Source organism: Varanus komodoensis, unplaced genomic scaffold (genome assembly GCF_004798865.1).
Source record: "Varanus komodoensis strain SLA01 unplaced genomic scaffold, ASM479886v1 scaffold3, whole genome shotgun sequence".
In the NCBI taxonomy this organism is placed as follows: Eukaryota; Metazoa; Chordata; class Lepidosauria; order Squamata; family Varanidae; genus Varanus; species Varanus komodoensis.
Genome location: NW_025335761.1, coordinates 65950874 through 65968050, shown reverse-complemented (window position 1 = coordinate 65968050; position 17177 = coordinate 65950874).

Genomic DNA, 17177 nt, shown 5'->3' with positions numbered 1-17177 from the left:
AATCAGTTTTGTGCAAGCGCATTCAACTTGCCGTCCAAAACTGGGCAAAACCTTCCAAAATATCCCCCCCGAAAGGTGCACTTTGGTCTATGCTTGTTTTTCGTCCTTTTTGCATTGTTCCGCAACTAAATCTGCATAAAATTATGGAAAGCCAAAAGGGAGAAGGTTTGCAAGTCCACAGACTTGGGGGCAACGCAGGAAAAGCCTCTCCGTTGTAGAATCCGCAGCCTGGGTCCGTAGAGACCCAAACCCGTTTTGATTTTTTTGGGGGGGTGGGTTGCTGCAGGTTCCTCCGACATGGCTATGCACGAGTCGGCTTTCTGTGTCCCGCCTGCAGGGGCAACCAAGAGCTGCCCCCCCAGCCCCCCCACCTGCCCGCCACCCAGCGCTCTTCCAAAGTCCCGTGAGCGGGTGCAGTCTGCCGCTGGGAAGGCCCCTCCTGCCTCTCAGGGACCCCCGGACTGCCCTTTTGTCCCGGGTTCCTCGGAAGGCCACCCTCCCCTGTGCCTGGGATGAGCTCGCGGAGGAGCGTTGGCCCCAGAACCGAGGCAGACACATTCCTGGGGCAGAGTGCATGGGATCCGTTGCCCAGGGCAGTCACGGGGAAGCTTCCGGAAGGGTGGCAGGATAGCTCTGAGCCCCAAGGAGGTGTTTGGGGAAGCCGGGGCCCATGCCCACCCCCATGGCCGGAGCGGGAGCACTCAGATCGATCCAGATGCTTGCTCCCAGAGGTGGTCCAGGGCTAGGCCATCCACCGTGCTCTCCAGTGCGTGTGGCCACCACGCTTTGCTGGACCCTGGAAACGGACCCCGGGCACTTCCTCCATCACGCGCCCAGCAGCCCCCCATGTGGCCAGCCTCACGCTCTCCCCCAGCTCTGATCCTGCCGACCCCGCAGGCTGGAATGTGCGAAAGCAGCCACAGTAGCAGCCGCCATCAGGAAGAGCTCGGTGCTCGGCAGTGCCGCGCCAACGGACCGCCTCGCGCCTCTCAGCCGGGGGGCTTCCAGCCAGCCGCCCCCAGCCGGTCCCCACTTTGCAAGGATCCGTGGCAAAGCTGTAGGAACCAACTCCTGTGGCCCTACAGATGGCGCCCTAACGTTCAAAACGGGATTGCGGAGTCTCTGCAGAAGCAAGAGGCATGCAAGCAAGGAAGAGACAGGGAGGAGGCAGGTGGGGTTGTCTTCAGGTGCAGGTGTGGAAGCGTGAAGTTCCTCGCCACAGGGAGGTCCCCGAGAAGGTGAGCAGATCCCAAGGCTGGAACAGACCGAAGGACCGTCTCGTCCGGCCCCCTGCTCACACCCGCCAGGGTTGCTGCCCTCAGGAACGCCATGAGCATCAGCCCCCCGGCCCTCCGGCCAAGACCCCCGGCAAGTGGTGAGCACAGGCGTAGCAGCTCCGGTGCAGGAGATGGCTTGTAGCCATCGGGACTAGTAGCCATGTGTTTCTCTACCCACATTCAAAGGCATCCAAAATGGCAGCTGTCACCGGGGACCCAGAGCATAGCCCATCTCCAGCTTGGGGGCTTCCCTCTGTGCACAGGTGGGTGGTCGCAGGTGGGCCTGCAAGGGTAGCCCACCGAAGTTCCTCTACCCTCGGTGCTTCAGTGGCAGAGAGAGCAAGAAGGGGAAGTTCTGAGGAGGGTCAGGCAGACCTGGTATCCCTCTGGAAGGACCTCAAAGGCTGCCACAAAGGGGAAGACCAAGATCTCTCCTCGCTGATGCTGGAGTGCAGGACACGGAATGATCAATTCAAGTTGCGACAGCCCAGAGTCAGGCTGGACATCAGGAGACGCTTCCCCACTGTCTGAGCAATAGGGCAGTGGGATCAGCTGCCTGGGGAGGTGGGGGGCTCACCCACACTGGAGGCCTTCAAGGCAAATGGTCGCAGCTCTGGGCGCTCTTAGTGCAGAAGCGCAGAAATGCTCCGGCTTCAGGCCACGGATGGTCCCGGCGCCCTTGCTTGCTTCTGACGAATCTCGGCCCAAAATGAACCAAAACGGATGCCGGGACTCTTCTTCTCCCCCCCGCCCCCGCAACTTCCACGCAGACCAGGACAGAGGCTTTCCGGCTGCTGTTCTTGCTGTGGGCCATCAGGTCATTTCCAGCTCATGGCCACCCCAGGGATGAAAACCTCCAGAAGGTGACCTGGGGAAGTGGGGGCTCTCCCGCACTAGAGCCATTCAAACAGCACCTGGGCAGCCCCCCGAGTGGGGTGGTGCGACTTGGTGTCCTGCCACAGGAGGCGGGGGACCCGAAGGCCTTCATGGCCCTTCCAACTCTGCTATTCTATGATTCTATGATCTTAAGACCTGTTGGATCCAAAGCTTCTTGGCCGGGCCCTCGGACCATAGACGGGGGAAGTCTGCCAGCTGCCGAAGGACCATCTTTTTTAAAAAAGGACACAGCAGCAAGTGAGGGCAATGAAGGTTAGAATCTGCCCCCTCCCACCCTCCTGCTGGCAGACCCCTGGCAGGGCTTCCGATCTGGCACTCGCCCTGGCATAGGCATCTCCTCCCTCACCGGCCTGGGATGCTCTGCCCATCCATCTTCCTCCTCCTCCTCCTGCCCCCCCCCAGAGGGCTCGAAAATAAACAAGTGTTTACTGACCTGCTCTTGCTGAGGGGCTTTCGGCCTCGTGATCCATCCGTGGGTTGAGAGGTGTCAGCACAGGGACGGGAAGACACATAGAGACAGGTGGGCTTCCACGGCTGCTCCTGGTGAATCGGGTGTCCAGGGGGCTCGTGCAAGGGAACGGGAAGCGTCAAAAGAGGCCGCTGCATCCCCCAAACAGCAGGAGGGGGCTATAGCATTGCACAGCATCTACTGTTATCTCGAAAGTGACCATCATGTGACATTGACATGTCAGAAACTCCAGCGGGAAACGACTGAATTAGAACCAATCCAGAAGTTTGAGCCAGTTCACGTTTGCCTGAATCAAAGCCATGCTCTCCTGTGCCGCCTCTGGAGTTAATTGCTGTTGCAAACCTGTTTTGTGGAAGTATGCAGGCAAACGCACCCCCCAGGGTACCATGGTGGGGGGGGGGGAGCAGCGAGGCCCAGCTGAGTGTCTCCCCCCCACCACCCCCATGTACTGAAAATAGGTTCGACATTTAGCTCTCCAAGGAATTCCTGGCAGTAGCCAGAAAGGACTGGGCTAAAAGATGTAAATGCTGAAAACACGCGGAGTTCTCAAACAGATGCAAGAGCCTCATGGGAAGGGGAGAGGCGCAGCACGGGATGCTTGGCTAATGCTTTGGGTGATGTGAAAATGTGAAGCCAGGAACCGTAGAAGCCTCTGTTGCTTTTATTCGGTTTTATAGAGGATTTCCACAGACTGTACGATCTGCATTTCCCTGGAATTTGGCCCTGTTTTGTTTCTCAGTGCACATACCCATTGAGGTTACCACTCTGTGTTTCTGATGCATGGAATTCCTTCTGGTTCTTAAGGTAAGAGAAGATTTTGCTATCTTTGCAGCGATTAACAAATACTGCTGCGGAAGCCCCCTGAAGAACATCGCTGAACTTTGACCCAACTTTGACTTGTTCCACTGAAGAGGAAACCTCGAACTGCGCTCTGAATTTTGCTGTAGACAAAATCCAACAACCAGCTGCAGAGACCTGCTTTGAAAAACCTGCTCATCCTATCAGGACTCCTTTGCTTTCTCTCAGGGCCTCTCTGCTATTTCAACCAAGGAGAAAGCCCCAAAAGGATCTGGACAGACTATGGAAGTGGGCAGGAGACAACAGGATGGCGTTCAATGTGGATGAGTGCAAGGTCTTGCACTTGGGGCATAGGAATGGGTGTCACAAGTACAGGTTAGGGGACAAGTGGCTGGAGAGCAGCACTTGTGAAAGGGACCTTGGGGTGCTGGTTGACTGCAGGCTGGACATGAGCCAGCCGTGTGACGCGGCGGCCAAGAGGGCGAATGCCACCCTTGGATGCATAGCCAGAAGTGTGGCTTCTAGATCAAGAGTGGTATTACTGCCACTCTACACAACTCTGGTGCGCCCACAACTGAAGTATTGTGCTCAGTTTTGGGGAGTCAATGCAGCGTAGGGCCACAAGGTTGGTGGCCGGTTTGCAGGGGATGCCGTATGAGGCGAGACTGAGGGAACTGGGTCTCTTCAGCCTGGAGAAGAGGAGACTCCGAGGGGATCTGTTGGCGACATACAGGTATGTGAGGGGATGTCACATGGAGGTGGGGATAGACCTGTTCTCCCCTGCAGAGGAAGGCAGGACGCGCTCCAATGGAGCAAAGTTCAGGGAACCCAGCTTCCATTTAGATGCCAGGAAGCACTTCCTGACGGTCAGGACCCTGAGGGTGTGGAATGGGCTTCCCCGGGAGGTCGTTGAGGCCCCATCGGTGAGGGTGTTCAAGGATAGGTTGGACGTGCACATGGTGGGCATGTCGTGAGCGGAGCCAGCTGGTGCCGGAGGTCAGACTAGATGGCCCAGGAGACCCATTCTGACTCGCTCTGTTTCTGTGTTTCTAAATTTCACTTCACATTTTGTTGTATGCAAAACTTCCGTGGCTCCTGTAATCCCAAGTCCCCTCTGTTGTTTAGAACAATGATTAACTATTGAATAGGCCAGAATCACTTGGACTTCTCTATCTAAGTGTGCACACAATGCAATCTGTAACGCAGTAATAAATGGATTACTTTCTCTCTCAATTGCCTTAAACGACTGCATTGAATGGGAAACTGAGATGAATGAATCGCATTAATTCTCATATTTTAATAGAGGGTTCCAATTATTATTTCTCCTCGTCAGGACTTAGGCCTGCCTTCTTCTCCAGACCGCAAAGAAGAAGAAAAGAAGTGCTGGGAAGCATTTTCTCTGTCCCAGTGAAGGGCAGCATCTGCCTATGTTGAGCAGCTAGACAGGCAGATAGAGAATGAAACGGGGTCGCTGCCTCGCTCTGAAGGCAGGGTTGCTCCCCTGTTGCGAGCCGTGTGGCGAGCAGAGGTGCGCTCCTGGGGCTTTCCCAGCTGGGCGCATCCGTAAAGCCCCCGAAGAACAGCCAGTGCGTGATGGCAGCAGCGGCAGCAGCGGCACTGGCGGCCCTACGGGGGGCAGAGGTGGGGACCCCTGCAGGGCACTCCCGCGAGCTGCAGGTCCAGAGCCACCCCGCTTGCTCCTGCAGCCACACAAGGTGTCCTGCCTAGTGAGGCGACTGGGTTTCGATAACTGCCACACAAGGGGCGTGGCCTTCTGGAGGGGCGGAAAGGGGAGGGCAGCCCCCTTTTGTGGCAAGGAGCCGGGGGATGGAAACACAAGCAAGGCCCAGGTCCTCGGGCTGAACCAGGACGACGTGGATCAATGCTAGGAAGGGATCTGCCCTTCTAAGTGACGGTGCAGAGTCCTATTTCCTGAAGGCACCAACAGAATCTCAGTTTTCAATTTGCAAGGAAATGAACACCAGGGTCCATGGGAAAGACCAAATGTGTGAACCTCTGCAGCTGTATTGATCAGTGGCCCAGGACCCGCAGTCACTAAGGATACTGCACTACCGGGCAGAGGCAAACTCAACGCCAAAATCACAGCCCACAGACAGACACTGCTATAACCTGCTAGTCACGTACACCGATGCAGAGAGTTGCGTTTCCAGGTGATGTTGGTACAACAGCATCCTGCGGTCTTTGGGCATGACAGAATGTTCTGAATGGATCAGAAATACTGGTAACAACAGCATGGAAAACATTAAAGGTTTCCTCTTGACGCTAGGTCCAGTCATGTCTGACCCTTGTGGGCCATGCTCATCTCCGTTTCCTAGCCGGGGGAGCCAGCGTTTGTCCGCAGAGGGTCTCCACGGTCATGTGGCCGGCGTGACTAAACACCGAGGTGCACGGAATGCTGTTACCTGCCCACCGAAGTGGCACCTTTTTATCTACTTGCATTTTTGAACTGCAAGGCTGGCGGGAGCTGGGACGGAGCAACGGGAGCTCACCCCGTTGTGCAGACTCGAACCGGCGACCTTTCAGTCAACCAGCCCAGCAGCACAGCGGTTTAAACCCCTGCGCCACCCCTTTCTTCATTGACCTGCCAAGTGAGTAGACCTCTTTGCAGTTTGGATCCTGCCCTGCTTAAACATGCAAATGTGTCTGATGGAGGGACCGCTCAGGAAATCTGGTTTGACAGGGCTTGCCTCTGTGGGACTAGATGCTTAGGTGGGCCCATTCAGAAGCAAACCGACACCGTTGTTCCCGTTTTCCTGCGGCTGATGAGAACATGGGGATTTCCTGGCGGGTAGTGCCAGCCTCCAGCTACGTCTCAGTCCAGCTCAGAATTCCACCTTCTGAAAGTAACAGCAGCACCAAACAGCGGCCTGGCTTGGGAACGGGGTGCTTCCTGAGAAAGGGGTGCAGGTTAGCTTTTTAACACAAAGGCACAGAAGCAGCCCTCTTCTGCCAGGATTTCTCTGAATTTTCCCATCAGCACCCAGTGGGCTGCCAAGCCAGAAGCCTGTGGGCAAGACTGCGTTGCCCCGGGGAGGCAGGATCCATGAGTACTGTGCCGAAAATGCCTTCCACAAGTTTTCCTAACCATTCATGCAACTGGGGAGAAAATAAATAGCTTCAGACATGTTCAAAAGAGGAGCAGAGACCAGAGAAAGCCTCCTGGGTGGGTTCATACGATGCTTGTCTTGCTCATGAGGTGTCCCAGGTGGGTGTGTGCGTCTCCCAGCCCTCACTGTCCTGTGCTCCCCCCAGTTGCCACACTTCAGGGAAGGCCCAGGGGAAAGGGGGCATCGTTAAATACCTCCACCCCCTCAAGGCTTTTCCCGGCCAGGAAGAAACGTGTCCCAGGCAGCTGCACCGTTAGACACCATGGGGTCAGGAGAGAAGCCACAGGGTCACATTGGCCTCGCTTCTGGGCACCGATCAAGAGAACACGTTCCATTCACAAGCCCAGCCCTAAACATGGGCAGGCATGCTCGCTCCCAGGAAATATGCCCCAATTCTCCAGTTTGTCATGGCGTTAAAAAGCACATTTCATGTATCAGTCGGTGGAGGAAACGCATTGCTTTGAAAAACCCTGAGGTGTGCATTTCCCTGTGCCAACAAGCATTCTTCAAGCAAACAAATATACAAAGCAGGTTGGAAACAAAACGAGAGCGAGCCTAAATGAGCTTTGAAGTGAGTTTCAATCAATTTTGGAAAACCTCTGGTTCTCTCCCTTTTTGGAAGGGAGCTCAAAAGCACCGCCACGAGCGCCCAGCTACTTGGAGCTACTTAACTCGATTTAGAGAGAGCACTTGTGTAGCCCCCGGACATCAGCCCAGGAACAAGAGCCTGCTTTGGATTCCCAGCTCCCGGGATGTGAGGCATCCTGGCAGTCCCCCAAGTCTTCTGCCTCCCCCTGCAAAGCCCCCCAGGGGGGAGGCTAAAATGCAGAGAAGGGGCTGCGAGGCGGCGGAGGTGCCCCTGCGGCTCCTTCCATTCTTGATGGGATGCTGGCCAGATTAGATGAAGTACAGATTAGGGGAGCTCTGGATGCGAGTGATCACTCCATCCTTTGCTTTGAGATCAGGGGACTGCGGACGGGCAGCAGGTCGAGCACTAGAAGCTGGGACTTCAAGAGGGCTGACTTTGGCCAACTGAAGGCCAGACTGGGGAAAGTCTCCTGGGATGGGTTACTGGAAGGCAAGCGAGTTGAGGAGGGGTGGATGGCACTCAAAAGGGAGGTTTTGGAGGCGCAAGCCTTGACAATACCTCTAGTCAGTAAGGTGGGGAGGCGGAGGAGAGCGCCGCCATGGATGCGAAAGGAGGTGGTTAGAGGGATTAGATGAAAGAGGAACCTCCGCAGGAAATGGGTACTGGGACAAATAGACAAAAGGGTATGCCGGGAGGAGGAGGCCCGTTGCAGGAGGATTCTTCGCAAGGCTAAGGCTGATTACGAGCTGAGACTTGCCAAGAATATCAAGAGCAACAAAAAGGGCTTCTTTCAGCATGTAAAGAGGAAGAGGAAGGGGAGACAAGTGGTGGGACCACTAAATAAGGAGGAAGGAGATCCAGTGACTGATGCAAGGGAACAGGCACAGAGGCTGAATGACTGTTTTGCCTCTGTGTTCTCCCCAAAGCAGGACGGGGGAGATCCGCATAGGAGATTAGATGAAGTTGGGGACTTAGGGGCACAGATTAGAGTCACCCCCCTTGAAGTTGAGGGGCTCCTCAGGGCATTGGACATTACAAAGGCACCAGGCCCTGACGGGTTGCACCCGAGAGTACTTAGAGAGTTGGCAGGGGTTCTCTCACGCCCGCTGGCCTCCATTTTTGAGGCCTCGTGGAGAACGGGTGAAGTTCCAGAGGACTGGAAGGTGGCATCAGTGGTCCCAATTTTCAAGAAGGGTAGTAGAAGGAACATGGGGAATTATAGACCGGTTAGCCTTACGTCCATTGTAGGAAAAACAGTGGAAAGGCTCATAATAGAGAGAGATCTAGTGATGCTAGATAGGGAAGGGAGGCTGGCAGCCACACAACACGGCTTCCGCAAAAACAGGTCCTGCCAGACAAACCTTGTGGAATTCTATGCCAAGGTTTCGAGATGGCTGGATGGAGGGGATGCAGTAGATGATGGTTTATCTGGATTTCAGCAAGGCCTTTGACAAAGTGCCCCATGATATCCTGGTGGAGAAACTGAGGAGTTTGGGGATACACCAAAGCACTGTCTGGTGGATTAGGGCATGGCTGACTGACCGAAAGCAGAAGGTAACCATTAGTGGGGAATCATCGGGATGGCAGCCAGTGACAAGCGGGGTCCCCCAGGGCTCTGTCCTGGGGCTGATCCTGTTTAATCTTTTCATTAATGACATGGAAGAAGGGGTGAACAGTCTGCTGATCAAATTTGCAGGCAACACTAAAACTGGAGCAGTGGCCTCAACTGAGGAACAGGTACTCCAGATCCAAAAGGATCTGGACAGACTATGGAAGTGGGCAGGAGACAACAGGATGGCATTCAATGTGGATAAGTGCAACGTCTTGCACTTGGGTCATAGGAATAGCTGTCATAAGTACAGGTTAGGGGACAAGTGGCTGGAGAGCAGCACTTGTGAAAGGGACCTCGGGGTGCTGGTCGACTGCAGGCTGAACGTGAGCCAGCCGTGTGATGCGGTGGCCAAGAGGGTGAACGCCACCCTTGGATGCATAGCCAGAAGTGTAGCTTCTAGATCAAGAGAGGTGTTACTACCACTCTATACGCCTCTGGTGCGTCCGCAACTGGAGTATTGTGCTCAGTTCTGGGCCCCTCATTACAGGAAGGATACAGCCAGGTTGGAGTCAATGCAGCATAGGGCCACAAGGCTGGTGGCCGGTTTGCAGGGGATGCTGTATGAGGCGAGACTGAGGGAACTGGGTCTCTTCAGCCTGGAGAAGAGGACACTCAGAGGGGATCTGTGGGCGACATACAGGTATGTGAGGGGGTGTCACACGGAGGTGGGGAGTGGCCTGTTCTCCCCTGCAGAGGAAGGCAGGACGTGCTCCAACGGAGCAAAGCTCAGGGAACCAAGGTTCAATTTGGTTGCCAGGAAGCACTTCCTGACAGTTAGGACCCCGAGGGTGTGGAATGGGCTTCCCCGGGAGGTGGTTGAGGCCCCATCCATGAGGACGTTCAAGGACAGGCTGGACATGCACATGGTGGGCATGTTGTGAGCAGAGCCGGCTGGTGCCGGAGGTCAGACTAGATGGCCCGGGAAACCCCATCTGGCTCACTCTGTTTCTATGTTTCTATGTTTCTAAGCCGTGGTAGTATCGTGCCCTTAATTTTGCACATTGATCCCGCCTTTGATTGCACACCACTTGGGCATCCTGTGAGGTATATGAATTTTGGAAAGAAAGGGAAAACATAAAACAGTAGCAGACTCCCCTAAACACACCCCTGGAAGAAACAGGGAAGGAATATAGAAACATGGAAACAGAGTGAGTCAGAAGGGATTTCCTGGGCCATCTAGTCTGACCTCCGGCTCCAGCCGGCTGCACTCATGACATATCTACCATGTGCGTATCCAGCCTATCCTTGAACACCCTCACCGATGGGGCCTCAACCACCTCCTGTGGAAGCCCATTCCATTCTCTTGGGGTCCCGACCGTCAGGAAGTGCTTCCTGGCATCCAAACTGAACCTGGATTCCCTGAGCTTGGCTCCATTGGAGAGCGTCCTGCCCTCCTCTGTAGAGAGAGAAAGGTCACGACCCACCTCCGTGTGACGCCCCCTCACATACCTGCATGTCGCCAACAGATCCCCTCTGAGTCTCTTCCAGGCTGAAGAGACCCAGCTCCCTCAGTCTCGCCTCATACGGCTTCCCCTGCAAACCGGCCACCAACCATGTGGCCCTTCACTGAAGTCATGTTAGCATCACTGCTATCGATGAGAAATTCCTGGAGCCTGTATCCTCCCCTGCTCTGCTTGATTCCTCTGTCCACAGAAAGGCCACGAATTCTGCACGTCCATCTGCACCGAGCTGCCCACACCTGCTTCCACGCAGACACTCAGGCCTTCCTCCCTCACCTGCGCCTTGAGCTCGGCAGCTCAGAGCGACCGAGGCCGGGGAGCTCGCCCATGTGCCCAGGAGTTCAAGCCTCTGATCCACCGCCGTCCACCTGCGGAGGAGCCGCAGTGTGCTCACCTGCCGTGGCTCCTCCTGGCCAGATTTCCCACCCGTCCCTGCCGAATATGAACAATTCTCCCACTTGCCGAGCCGCACCTTGCCTAGGCGCTGCCGCTTCTGACATTCAAGGCAGAGAAGTGCATGAAAAGCAGAACAACAGCAAGCAACCAGGCAAAACCTGTCCGACCGAGTCAGGTGCGGCATGGACGAGCCAAGGTTCTTTCCCCAGCACTGCAGCAGCCGGGGGACCGTGCGGTCCTGGGAGTCCGGGCCACGTGAGCGGCAGAACAGGCTGCTCTAGCCCCTTGCTCCCCCACCCGCTCCTGCCATGGGCAGAACACCCATCCGCACGACCTCCCCTCCCTCGGCCTCCCCTGGAACTCCATCGCCACCCGAACCCGAGGAGAGCAGGACGGCCTTCCAGCAGCCGGACTCCCTGGCCACGGGGGTAGGAATGACTGCCCCACCACTCGTGGCATCGGAGGCCTGGCCCCCCGGCCAGGGGCACGGGCGGTTGCCTTCGGAAGGGAGAGCCACCGCACGGCAGGCTCTTCCTCTCCAGCCCAGCCCAGCCAGCTTCCTCCCCCAGTCAGTCCCGCATTAAGGAGCACACCTGGCGCCAGGCAGGTGCATTCCCAGACTGCCGCAGGCTCGCCCTTGGGCCTCCTCCGTCCGCCTCTTCTTGGTGCGGCTGTTTCTCAGGTGCGTGGCTTTGTTTCAGATGTCCTGTTGGACACGACAGGGAGGGCACCCTCAGGGGAGGAGGCGAGCAGGCACCTGCCGGTCCGTGGGGTGAGCGGGGTGCTCTTGCCCTCTTCCGGGCAGATGAAGCCTTGTGGTGGCTCTCTATCACCTGCCCCTCGTCGAAGCTGATCTATCCACTGAGGGTTCTTTAAGCAAAGTTGTGGCCCCTCCATCCATTTCGTAGAAGCGTGGAAGAGTAGAGCTGGAAAGGGCCAGAGGGCCATCCGGTCCAGCCCCTGCTGGCGCAGGACACCAAGTCACGCCACCCCATTCAGGTGACTCTCCCATGCCGCGTTGCACCTTGGCTGAGAAGGTGTGGGAGGCAACTCCACTGCCAACGTTCATGCGCCTCTGCGCGTCCTCTGCTGGGAGCGGGGGCCGGGGGGGGGCTGATCCTCTTGCCAGCTTGAGGCCTTCCTTGGAGCATCTTGCTGGCCAGCGTCGGATGCTGGAGGCTAGTCAAAATGGACGCACATGGGCTGGATCCGGAGGGCAGTTCCTCGGCCCGTGACCCTTCTGTTCCGCAGGAGCTGGTTGCTATGCTGTCTCTGCTTGCCCAGCACCTGCACTTCCACAGAGAGAGAAAGAAAGAGCTGATGGATCCAATCCAGGCTATTCCCTGGATGGAGATAATTTGGATTCAGCAGAGTAGAAATTATATCAGAGACATCATTCACCAGCAGAGTAAGGGAGGACAATGTCACAAAAACACCCGGCTTGTACTCTTCCAATGTTCTAGTACATTTCCGTCTTCATAATTCAAAACAGACTATTCATATTTTATGTGACAAGCAGTTTCTTGTGAATAAGCGGCTCTTGACAATAGATTGTGTGCCGTGAACTTCTGCAATTGCTCATGCAATTCTAGATTTTTAAATGTGTGCATTAATTAATTTATGTGGCACCCTTGATTAAAAATCCCCAGAGTGGCTTCTAATGCTGTAGTCAGTGCTCATAGTCAATGCCATAAAATACCACTTTAAATGACCACCCAAAAGGCAGCACCCCTGAACTGCTCCACGCAAACATACCCAAATCAGCAACCGGACAATAGAATCGTGAGTGCCACACCAGGACGAAACGGAGGGGAGGAACACCTGTGGCCCTTCAGATGTTGTCAGACTGCAATTCCCACCAGCCCTTGCCAGCATAGACAATGGCGATGGATTCTGGGAGCCAAAGGCATAAGCACACGAGAAGAGCTGAGCAGTCCTCAGCTGAAGGTCCATCTAGGCCACACAGCGGCCAGCCAGTGGCCAACAGGAAACTGACAGGAAGGGCCTGAGTGTGCAAGCACCCCCTCCCAAAAAACCCCCATCTCCAGCGAGTGGTGTGCATAGTCACACTTCTTCTGATGCGGGAGGTAGCATTCGGCCATCAGCCATGGGCAGAGTCTCCCCCCTGCATTCTCAAATCGCCTTCTGAGGCCAACGCTATTCGTGGCCATCGCATGAATCCCGTAGTTCCACCGTGTCCTTAAACTATGGGATTCACTCCCACAAGTGGACAGCGTGTGAAAGCGCGCACATCGATGGCCGGCACTGTCCTTATCGATGCACTGACAGGACTTCAAGAAGAGAAGCGGAGAAGAATAGACAGCTCAGAACCGGCAGAGAGGACGTGCCAGAAGGCCGGAGCGAACGAAGAGGCCTTCACGCTGGACAGGAGGGGGACCGCTGCACCCGGAACTCAGGATCTTCTTCCATGAAGAGGGTGCTCCATGGAGCCTCACATGGACAGTGCACACGAAAAGGCTGCCTTTCCAGTCACTGACTTTCCCACTCTGGAACTTGGAGAGATTTGGGAAAGAGCCTCCACAGCGAGTGGAAGATTCCAGCTGTTGGGAGAGAGAAGGCTTTGGGCATTTGCTCTCAAGGGCTGCGGCCTGGACTTCAGAAGGATTCAAAGAAACAGAACAGGAGATTGGCCAGGGCAAGAGGCAGAGATGGAAGAAGTGGAGGCGTTTAGCTCGAGGCCGGGCTCCTCAGATGTGCAGGCAGCCTGTGGGAATGTTCAGGATGTACCGCTGGTGGGAGGGGACCAGGATATGGGAGTTTCTCAGACGAAGTCCAGGGCCTCCCAGCTCTTGACGCCGTGTCACAGCAGAAGAAGACAGCCCAATGGTGTGATTGGCACGTGATCCGGAGGGCCCCCCTCCCCAAGGGGAGGGCCAGCCACGTTCCTAAGGAGAGTCCCGGGAGGAAAATGCCAGTTGGGTTCAACAAGCCACCCCGAGCATGCTGGGAGAGCCCTCCTGGGTGATTGGTGCTTTGGGCGTTGTGCAAGGAGCACATCTGTGGCCTTTGAGTGCTCAAAGGGGGGATCTTGGCTCCCAGCACCAGCGACCCATGAGAGCAGGTTTGGGCCAGCTGAGTCCAACTGCCCAGGACAGAATTTGCTCTACCATGATGCTCGCTTTGTCCCGCCCATGTGTGGATCCATGCAATGCTTGCACGAATGCACTGATGCTAGGAGCAGGTGGCCATGCGCAGAGGAACGACATTTGCTGGTGCCCTGCCATGTGCTGTCTTTCCTCTGGGACAGTGGGCTCCCCCCCAGCATGGCGCTGCAGGTCGGACAGCGTCCTCTTCTCCTCAGGTGGCCACTCGTTAGCAAATGTTATTCAGCAGATCCGAGAAACTTTAACAATGAATAGATCAAAGCCCCACCTCAGCAAGAAGTGCCCTGTGCTCCTCGGGGCGGACTTCAAGTTTACTCACGCCACTCCAAGGTGAGCACGGGGCAACCATGTCCCAGAACGGCTAAATAAAATATTAAGGCCAATTAAAGATGCTGCTCACATCCTTTCCATAAACAATTCTGCTTTCTTCTCCTTCTCCATTATAGAATTTAGCCTTGAACGCTCCTCACCAAAGGCCATATTTTTTCCATCTTTTCTAACATTGAAAGGGGGTTTAAGCGCATGTTATTCCCAAAGACTTATGAAGGCTAAATAATGTTGAGAAATATTTCATAATGCTCTCTCACACACACGTTGGCCAGTCGTATTTTGGGAACCTGGGTGGACAACTTATGCCGACAGAGGTGTGGGAGAGAGAATGACCTGCACAATTACTCAGGGCCTTTTTGTAGAAACATAGAAACAGAGCGAGTCAAAAAGTGCTTCCCAGGCCATCTAGTCTGACCCCTGGCTCCACTCACGACATGCCCACCATGTGGACATCCAGACTATCCTTGAACACCCGCACCGATGGGGCCTCAACGACCCCCCGTGGAAGCCCATTCCACATCCTCGGGGTCCCGACTGTCAGGAAGTGCTTCCTGGCATCCAAATTGAACCTGGGTTCCCTGAGCTTGGCTCCGTTGGAGCGCGTCCTGCCTTCCTCTGCAGGGGAGAACAGATCTCTGCCCAACTCCGTGTAACATCCCCTCACATACCTGCATGTCGCCAACAGATCCCCCCGGAGTCTCCTCTTCTCCAGGCTGAAGAGGCCCAGTTCCCTCAGTCTCGCCTCATTCCTCATCCCCTGCAAACCGGCCACCAACCTTGTGGCCCTTCGCTGCACTGACTCCAACCTGGCTACATCCTCCCTGTAACAAGGGGCCCAAAACTGAGCACAATACTCCAGTTGTGGGTGCACCAGAGTCGTGTAGAGTGGTAGCAATACCTCTCTCGATCTAGAAGCCATGCTTCTGGCTATGTGTCCAAGGGTGGCGTTCGCCCTCTTGAACACCGCGTCACACGGCTGGCTCACGTTCAGCCTGCAGTCGACCAGCACCCCGAGGTCCCTCTCACAAGCGCTGCTCTCCAGCCACTGGTCCCCTAACCTGTGCTTGTGACACCCATTCCTGTGCCCCAAGCGCAAGACCTTGCCCTCTCCGCATTGCAGGCCAATGCAGCTGCCCACACGCTCAACCTTGCTGTGGCTTTGGAGCAAGTTTGCTGAGCAGGCGTCGGGGGCATCGCTCTGGCGCAGCTCCGCTTCCCCATGCGGGTGACGCTGTGGCAGGTGGGTTGTGGCAGCCGCCACTGAGATGCTGGGCTGAGTGCACCAATCTTTTTGCCCAGCAGGAGTGACCCTTCAGGACCCAGGGGGCGAGACTTTTTCGATGGGGGACCATCATTAGTCCACAGCAAAGACTAGTCAGGGACCGGGGCCAGTCGTGAACTGAGTGAGAGCCAAGGGCTGGAACCAGATCCGAAATTGAGCAGCGGAGCCCGCCGTTCTCTTTCCCGGGAGAGAAAGGAGGTGTTATCCATCTATCGGTTCCAGTGCAGTCAAGAGGCATCGAGGGCTGGCAGGGGAATCCAGAGTGGCCTTTCCAGCACTTGTTCTTTAGGACCCCGTGGAGCAGAGACGCCAGAGGGGACGGAGCCTGGAGACCTTCTGCGCGCGCAGCTGGTGCTCTGCCTCCGAGCCAAGGCCTGAGTGGAGCAGTGAGCGTCCCCCCAGCCCCAGCGCAGCCTCACACGTGGCCAGCAGGCAGCGGCAGGCTCTCCCTGCGGCCACCACCCCCCCAGCCCAGCCGCAGCCCCGGCAGCGCCGCACGCTCTCTTCAGAAACGGCCTCTGGTCCCTGGCGTCACAGGGACACGGGCTGTGGCCGGGAGACAGGACGGGTTGGACCAGGCCAAAGGCCTTTTGTGGGGGGAGGGGGGAGTCATGGGAGGACAGAAACGACGGCCACCGGATGGAAGGTGAGGGGGCTCCATTGTGTGGGAAGAAGCGTGTGGGTCACTCTGCAGCTGTCGGTCCTCTTCTTGTTAACTCCTCTTCGGTCCTTCTGATGGATGAGTGTTTCAAAAGCAAAGGTGATGCGCAAACACATATTATGGTTCATTGGCAGGATTCCCAGTGGGCTGAGAGAAGAGGCAGGGAGTGTGCGTGCGTGTGTGTGTGTGCGTGTGTCTGTGCGTGAGAGAGAGAGAGAGGGAGAGGGAGAGGGAGAGGGAGAGAGAGAAGTGGAAATCCAACAGCTCTCCCTTTGGGTCTGGAAACAAGGCAAAAGGCTCCGCAGGAGGAGAAGTTTGCTATTAGGCAGCAACCCAACTGGAGGGAAGCCGTTGGAATACTGAGAAAACAAAGGCAATTATCTTGACAACTCCTCCATTCAAAGACTCTCCACGACCATCTATTTGCGTACTTGAGGCTAAGTGAGTTAGGGGAGGCCGTGCAGCAGAAAGACTGTGCGCTGGTGAAAACACTGCCCAGGGGCCTTCCCATCCCAAACGGAGAGGCGGGATTTCAAGCACAAGAGATTTCCCTAAAGATCCTCCGGTCTCAGGAAACTGAATACATCACCTGCCACGAAGAATAACAAGGGGCGACGGCTTGATTCTTGTCTCGGGCTCTTTCGGGAATGATTACGTGTAGCAAAAAATCAGTTCTGCACTGCAAATCCACCCATTTTGCAACACCCCAAGTTATTTCTGTTTGCATCAAGGGTGGGCGTGTACCCAGTGTCTTCTCCTGAGGTCCAGGATGTGTAGGAAGCTGCCCTTTCCCCTCAGGTGTCCTAGGAAAGGATGAGTCAGAAATTTGCCCCTTCAGAATCTGTGATGCAATTTTCCAAATGCACACAAGCCAAACCAAGGAAGGGCGATAATCCCAGCAGCTCCCATTTCCCAAAGTCAGTGCTACGGCTATCCAGTTTTTGAACGGATGCAAAACTGTATGCGCCCCGGGAAGGAACTAGAAAAGACCCCTGTAAACACCAAGTGTGCACCAAATGCACATGAAAAAAGAAAATGCAGACACAGTGGCAGAATTAAACCCATATGTGCTTAAGGTGGGTAAAATACATAGAAACATAGAAACAGAGTGAGTCAGAAGGGGTCTCCCGGGCCATCTAGTCTGACCTCCGGC